General features: G+C 43.1%; 2 pseudogenes; both read left to right on the top strand.

Annotated features, from left to right (window-relative positions):
- The first annotated feature begins 3,609 nt into the window (after positions 1 to 3,609).
- LOC147466048 (uncharacterized) lies at positions 3,610 to 4,204 on the top strand (annotated as a pseudogene).
- Positions 4,205 to 5,179: 975 nt separating this feature from the next.
- On the top strand, positions 5,180 to 7,870 carry LOC147466047 (uncharacterized; annotated as a pseudogene).
- Positions 7,871 to 8,313: the final 443 nt, after the last annotated feature.

The raw sequence follows: 8,313 nt of genomic DNA, 5'->3' as shown, positions 1-8,313 counted from the left end.
TTGGAATTTTAGAACTTGTGTAGACTATCTCCTCTAGCTCTTTGATTGGTGGCTTTCCCATCATTATCCATGTTCCATAAGCCATTAGATTCTTTGTTGGTTCAGGATCTATCACAACTGAACATTAGATTTTTAGTCTTGTTTCTCCGCATATGCTGATTTTGATCATCATAGGAGACAGTCGATCTTCTTCTTTTTCCTTGTTCTTCTTTTGATCTTGCATTTTCTGAACATTTGATGTTGAGCTTGGAAACTTTTTTCCTTTATCTTCTTTCATTTGCACTTTTTGTGGAGTCAGTGTTGGGGGATTTTTATTCGAAAGGTGAGCTGGGACAAGTGTTCCCCTGGCTGTGAGAGGTACAGGGAAAAGAGGTGCAGCAGACACAATTAACGGAAACAGAGCTCAAAACAAACACTTCGCTTAATACAAAATAATCAAAAATATCCGTGATTAATCAATATTTAATAAAGGAGATTATTCTCCTTACAAGGTTGAACCTGTCTTAATCCAGGTGATAATCGAGACAATCATTACTGATCTGATTCGTTCCCTCCTGTTGCTTCAAGATTGAAAGAGAGTTGATTTCCTTCCGCTTTGGCTATGGGAGCTTAATGACTCGAGCTTAGGCTTGGCTTGGCAGAAGAGCTTAAGAGTAGGCTTAAGGATTAAGGTTTAGGCTTTGAATTCTAAGATTAGGCTTAGGCTTTGGCTTAAGGGTTTAGAGATTAGGGTTAGAGCTTAAGAGATTAGAGATAGGAAGTTTGGTTTTGAGAGTTTAGCTTCGAGAGATTTTGGTTTGGCTTAAGGGGTTTAAGGTAGGCTCAAATAATGAAGCTTATCAACGATTAGCTTGGGCTATGGCTTATGATCTCAAGGCTTTTCTTTCCCGAGAGAGAAAGCTTAATGAGAAGAAGAGATGGCACAAAAAAAAACATACGAGAGCTCTCAAATAGAACATCACTTCTCTTTTATACCTTGCATGAGCCTTTTTCTTGCTAAAAGGGGCCTCATTAGCGATGTCGCTAATGGGTAACCCCTAAAGATGTGGCAGGTGGGTTGCCAAGTAGCACAAAACCCAGTGCGAGAGGTGCCAAAAATCATCGCAAGGAGATTTCCTGCAAGTTTCGCTTCTATGGCGAGGGCATCTAAGCGCCACACTATCCAGCGCGAGCCCGTGAGCTCTCTCCTTGTCGGCAGCAGCAGCTGCTGCCATAGCTTTGCTTTTCTTTTGTTCACATTAAAAGCCCAACTTTTTTTGTTTAATGGCGGCCTTTCCCTTTCTTGGGCAGACGGCCAATTAGGTTAAATGGTTTCCCTTTTGATTAAGGCTTTTGAGAACATTATTTTTGGCATACATATTGGCCAAGTTTGCCCATTGGCGGCCAATTAAGTCATTAAAAGGCCCTTGTTCCTTAGTAAGGGCACCACATTTGGTATACATTTCGGCCAATCAATGCCTGCAAGTAGAAGGCAACACATTTGGCATGCATATCGGCCAAGCAATGCTAAGCTTCTCCATGGTGCGGCCACGGCCATCCCAAGGGATGACATGTCTGCCAAAGCAAAGCTGCTCATTTCTGACTATCAATATCACTTTGTTGCCCGTTTTGGTGCTTTGAATGGCATCGTAGCTTCCAAGATGCAAGTACGTCAAGGCTAGGAATATTATTAAAAAGACTTCCGCATCGGCCCACATTTGGATACACATCGGCACCGCACTGCATTAGGCCAGATGAATTTGATTGATCAAGGCGACCAGGGTGGTTCGGAACCGGCCCCCGGCGATACTTAAACTGGCCATATCTTGCCAACCGAAGCCCCGATTGATGAATTGGAAAGACCAACATGCTCCTGGAAGTGATCACTTTGGACCCATGCATTCCTTTCATCGTTGAACTTTTATCTGTAGGTGCTCAATCCGGTACGGATCTGCTATCGACTCAACTTAAAACTATCATAACTTCTTATCCGTAGCTCCAATTGACGATCCATAAAAACAAGCATGTAGAGCCCTTCAAGTACGTCAAATTTGATTAATAAAAACCCATCTATGACCACTTCAAGCATACTCACTATTTAGCATTACCAAGACATCTTTTGGCCCTTAGAGCCCCATCTGGTACACTTTTAGCTTCAAAATTGGCTTGTTAGCAAGCCCTTATAACTATTTATCATGTAGGATTCAAATACACCTGATTGGCATTCCTTTGCTCATTTTCTTGTCATGGGAGCGGAGCGGCATGACATCCACCCCCTTTGAACCTGCACAGCCTCCGGTCTGTGCCAATTGCACTTAATCAACTTCATTAAAATCATCATCAGACATATCATCTGATGTATACATAACATGATCCTCTAGAGGTGGATCTGAATGGGAATCTTCAAGAAAAACTCATTGTCTCGCTTCTTCAATATCTTGATCCGTTTTCTTGCAATAGGCAGCTTAATCATAGTGCAGTCTAGTTCACATAATTGATATGTCGCATTATCAAAAACATGTTGCACTACATATGGTCCAAACCATTTAACCATTTTCCGCATAGCAGTGTATTGGTTCTCCAAGCTAATGTCATAGACAAGTTCCCAGTCACCATCTTTGATAGCATATGGTCGTAGTCTATGCTTTCCATCAAATGTTGCCTTATTCTCCAATGTTGCCTCCTTAATCTTCTCTTCAGCTTGCTCAATATCCTCTTGACGCCGCTCAAGCTAGCGAATACGTAGAGCAAGCAAGCCTTCAGTAGACATACCTTCTTCCCATGGCAGTATGGTCCAAGTCATAACTGCTTCCTCTATAGGCATAATGGGTTTTTGCCCATGCATTAATTCAAACGGCATAAATCCTGTAACTGAATTGTGTGTAGTGCGATCAGCCCATAAAGCAAATGGCAAGAGTTAATGCCAATCATCAATATGTCCTTCACACACCTTCGCTAAGCTTAGGCCAATCAATATGTCCTTCACACACCTTCCCTAAAGCTTTAACAATAGGTGGATGTCCTCTTTCACTTTTCCCATTACCTTCTGGATTATATGATGTAGTGAGAGCAAGTTTAATGCCCATACGAGAAAAAAACTCTCGAGCTGCATCTGCATCTAGCTCTCCTCTATCTACAATAATTTTTCCAACACATCCATACCTGGAGATAACCTCTTTAAGCAAGAACTTGGATATTGAACTTGTAGCTTGGGTACGCAAAGCTCTGCCTTCAACTTGATTAGTATGATCTTCCCTGGTAAGAACAATATACCTCATTTGCCACACACCTACTGGCATTGTAATAAGGTCCACCACCCACTTGTAGTGCATATCCAGTGGATAGGTGGGATGCAATCCATCTCTATGTCGCACATTAGAGTATTGTTGACATATTCAACATGATTTCACAAATCGAACCACATCTTTGTACATACTTTTCCACAATATCAGTCTTTAATCTTAACAAAGGTTGCCCAGAATCCTCTATGTCCAGCCCAGAGTTAGGTTTTACCAGATTTGAGTCCGATTGTACGCATAAACCTTGATATAGTGTAGATTTTGATTTTAGTCTACATTCGACGAGTTGACGAGGTTTAGAGGCCTATCACACGCCGAGAGCGCACATATGATGGCCATGTCCACTTCCTGCTCTGAGCACACATTTCTCACACTTGTAGGAGAGCACAGAGGCCGGCCCTTTTACACGAACACATATGGACATTTCTTTGTCCAGTGTCATGCCTCCTTTGGCCCCACACAGACCCTCCAGGTGGTGCGAGTCCTTCCCGACGACACGCGGGATGGCACAATTAGAGATGACTATCGCGCCACGTATGTGGGCAACCATTTGATTAGGCTAGAGGAGATAGAGCTAGTACACGCAGATGATTGCCGGAGACCTTCGACCATCCCGTGCAGGTTACATTACAACGGGTAGGTCCTCGAGTGATCTATATAGATAGTTCTCAGCGCATATATCGATTAGAGTGTCGCACTTCTAGTAGACGCCTATCCACATATGTTGTGACACTAGTTGGTGAGCCTAAAGACAGATGCTACATGAGCATCACAGGCACTGAGCTTTACTTTTTGACTTGTGGATTTCCGTACGATCCTTGACCGACCCAACGCCCTACTTCGAGTAGGAGTGCCTCACCTCCTTTAGACATAGTGCCACCATCCACATCACTCAGGAAACCACCGCCAGGATTCTCCTCACCTAGACTTGATTTGCCGCCAAGCGTTTCGAGCTATCACGAGTCTAGAGCGATGTACACGGTGATTGTGAGCACTTTGCGTACCACTCAGAGTGAGCCACAGATAGAGACCCAGAGCCTTCGAGACACGTACTTTAGAGAGTCTCAACCTCGACACCTTCCACCATCTAGGGACCCATTCCAGCCTTTGATGACACAGATTAGAGAGCATACGAGAGATTCTATGACGACCACATCACCCCAGTTGAGAGCACCAGAGGTAGGGACCAGTAGATCACCCATTGTAGATATGAGTGCCCCTAGACCACTGACCCCCACCCTTCAGACACTGTTCGAGACCAGAGAGACTAGGAATAGCATGAGAGATATAGACAGTCCAATCTTGCATATGGTAGGCCGATCTCCATGAGGGGTTGCATATTATGTTGACACTTATGATCACCCCTTTGTGAGGCTAGCCACCCCGCAATGCATGATGTCTACACCTAGGCAGATTGTGAGAGCCTACCCACAAGCTGATAGAGCAGTTTTTATTGATGAGCTCGGAGAGCAGTATCTCTTGATTGAGACCCTTGCTTTTGATGACATTGAGCGAGCACACCGAGATGACAGCCTAGACACACAGACACATCCTAGGCTAGTGGAGCTTCACAGAGTTGAGCAGACCGTGACCTATCTAGATGAGCTTGGTCCTAGGTACAGACGCCTGACAAGTGGTGGATCCAGAGATTCTTCAACCCGCCTTCTTTCATATTTGATAGGATATCCATGTGAGCGAGTTTATAGGGATGTCGATCATGCAGTATATGTTTTGACTATAGGCTACCCTACTCCCCTCGACTTAGACATGATGATTTTTGTTTACCCACGATGACCACGCTAGCTCCACAGCTACCAAGATCTTCGAGTCCTCGAGAGACACCACTAGAGAGATCACCTCCTAGGATTCTTTTGTCACGTCGTATTCTACCACCTTGGGAGATGTCAGATGAGGATGATAGTGTGCCACGAGAGATAGCTCCAGCACCTAGCCTGCCATAGGTAGAGCCCCTCAGACTAGAGCCCAGTCAGAGTATTGTTAGGGAGCCTACACCACCTACCACACTTATCCACGAGACTTCCAGCACACAGCTAGAGATCTCAAAGAGTCATAGAGTGAGTGACTCCGATGGCTTTGTTATAGATGAGACCACTTCACAGATTCTAGCTGCCCTTGAGCATCCTTGTTTAGATCTTTCGACCTCACAGAGGCCCTTAGAGATAGCTGTCGAGCTAGAGCCATCTACGAGAGTAGATCCCCCTATGAGATAAGATGTAGAGCCAACAGCATCACTATCCCACTCTTTTATCTTGCATAGCGGTGTCATAGCCAGTGAGTCACAGAGAGAGCAGCCACCACATATAGATGTTGCCCTAGTGCCATCTACGAGTGCCGATTCACGATTAGATCATCCGATTGAGCGGAGACCAGCCACGAGCCGTACTTTTCTAGATCAGGTTTCTAGAGACCACATTACTGACACCACAGAGATAGAGGCTACACCACAGATACATGGTCGTACACGGACTAGAGTGACCTCTACTGACACCCTATATAGGGATACGATAGAGCCTGCTAGACTTGTTTGGAGACCACATACACATGCATCTCAGCCATGTGTAGAGCCTTCTCTAGGAAGAGGCTCTGCAACGATGAGTAGTGTCACTTAGGAGCGACAAACGATAGATCAGGCATGTAGCTCTCCACGTAGAGCTTCTAGGACAACCCAACAGGTATTTGTTCCGCGTGACGAGATACATGCTAGATTTTTACCTTGTGATGACACGATCATATTTCTAAAGAGCCATATGACCAACCACGGACTTTCACATGGTTGCCTCACATCTAGACGGTCACTTGAGGCACATGATTACTTTGAGGGACAAAGACATGTTTGGGTACCTAGGCCACGAGCGGTAGCACACCCAGAGCATACAAAATCATACCCTAGAGCGAGACCTCCATGAGACAGATGTCGAGAGATGAGACTACCCCTAGAGAGGTCGGTACCTTCACATTAGATAGTATGTCCTAGAGCTAGATGCACACGTAGACACGCTAGGAGAGCTCAGACTGACATCCGTACAAGAGCGCAAGCATTGCAGATTTGACTACCGAAGAGTCTTCCACAGAATATTCGAGTAGAGGATGATGCCCACCCTATGACCATTCCTTGTGCTGTTGAGTAGACTTTACATATGGAGCTAGGTGTTAGCCAACCCTTGAATATTAGAGATCAAGCTAAGAGATTGCAGATCATGCTCCATGGTGAGAGCTCTCTCTTGATTCCTAGTTGCACGAGATTTGAGATTTGTACACATTGATATGTGCACTAGATTTATGTGCATATACCATAGGAACTTTTTTTTCTTTTGGGTTTTTTTCCTCTGGATATCCAGGTTTTAGACCCTAGCTTAGATGTTTTATTTTATTATGCTGTTACTTTTGTTATTTTATCTTGCTGCTAACATACCTCTTGCAGATACAGTGCTTTTGTTGATCTTCTGATGCAGCACGTAGACAAACATTAGCTTGCCCATGGAGATTGGATGACCATGTAGACATGATGTATCTCCAGACACGAGGAGCTTCCATGACATCGACCTCTTCATCGAGCCCATGCACAGGTGTACTCCTTCCTATGCTATAGGGTTTTGTACATTTATATTTGTTGATTGTGGCTTCTTCTTGGTTTGATTAAGTGCATTCAATTATGTTTTGTTATCTGCCATTAAAGATGTATAAACTTGTCCTTTATTTAGTTAATTGACTTAGAGTTTAGTTTTATTGATGAGCCTTGAGGTTAGGAGGCCGTGACTTTAGGTTAACTCATTTACTAGGACTACTAGTCCTAGTTGGTAAAATTATTTGAGTGTTTGAAACCTTAGGAGTGTTTTAAGCATAGAGAGGATTTCTCACCCAAACAACAAAGAAAACTAGTGAAAATACAAAGGAAATGGAAGAAAAAAAAAGGGGCCACAAGTGTAAAAGCTTAAGCTGGAAGAGAAATCTTGGTTTGATTTGGTACTTCACGCACATGTATTGCCTATGGTACTAGAGCCCTAGAGGTTCTTAGTGTGGGTGCTTTTCTTTGAGAAGCAAAAAGCCCGGGTATACAAATAAGCACACACGTCAAATGATTTTGCAAAATGTGAAAAATAACAAATGAAAAGCAAGAAAAATGAAATGAGAAAGACTTCCATTGAGCTTCAAGTAAAAAAAATTCAAGCTTTTGTTTCGAGTTGTGAGAGTTAGTTAGCTAATCTATGACATACATAATTAGGGAATCTTGCATTGGGATAAATTTACTAACTTAGCTAGTACTAGAGTAAATGTTTTAACCCTTAGTCGTAGCTAACTAATTGATAGACTCATTCATAAGCCCAAAACTCTTGATGAATTAATTTCCGAAAGTGCAATTTATTTTTCCTTAATGGCAGTGTAACATTTCATAATTCTTTGCATTTACTCATTACTACATGTGCTTTGCCTTTTTCTTATGCCTTATCAACATATATTTGAGCTTGCTACCTCATCCACCTTTTTCTTTTTGCAGGCACATTCTTTCTCAAGCATCTACCACGACATGTCTTTGTCAAGGACGACAAAGCTTCGGAAGGGGAGAGTGTTGACGAGCGAGCGACAACGACATGCATTATGCTTCCATTGGTGTGTACACATATGTGTATGTATATATTTTTGGTATTTACGGGCTCCACAGTGGGTTCCAAGTTGTACATTGATGATTAGATGAGCCTAGATACTTGCAGCATGTTATACATTTTTTGACCGGCCGGCCATTTTTAAAAGCCCTTGTATATAAGTCAATTCACAAGATGTGAAAGGGCATTCTTAGAGAAGGGAGTGTGAGGGAGTGTGGAGAAGGAGAAGAGGAGTGTCTATGGAGCTTGGATCTTCCACATCATATGTAGTAGTCATTGGGATTAATGGAAGCTAAGTTCTCTCTACTTTCTCTTGTCTTTCAAGCTTATGTGTGTTAATGGTGTATGATTAGTGTTAATCTTCTCTTCTCTCTCAAGTTTTTCCTCTTGTTTGAGCATTCTTGCTTCACATG

Source organism: Adiantum capillus-veneris, chromosome 1 (genome assembly GCF_014529385.1).
Source record: "Adiantum capillus-veneris isolate H3 chromosome 1, ASM1452938v2, whole genome shotgun sequence".
NCBI lineage: Eukaryota > Viridiplantae > Streptophyta > Polypodiopsida > Polypodiales > Pteridaceae > Adiantum > Adiantum capillus-veneris.
Note: the sequence above shows the minus strand (reverse complement) of the source record. Positions and strands in the feature narration are given on the sequence as shown.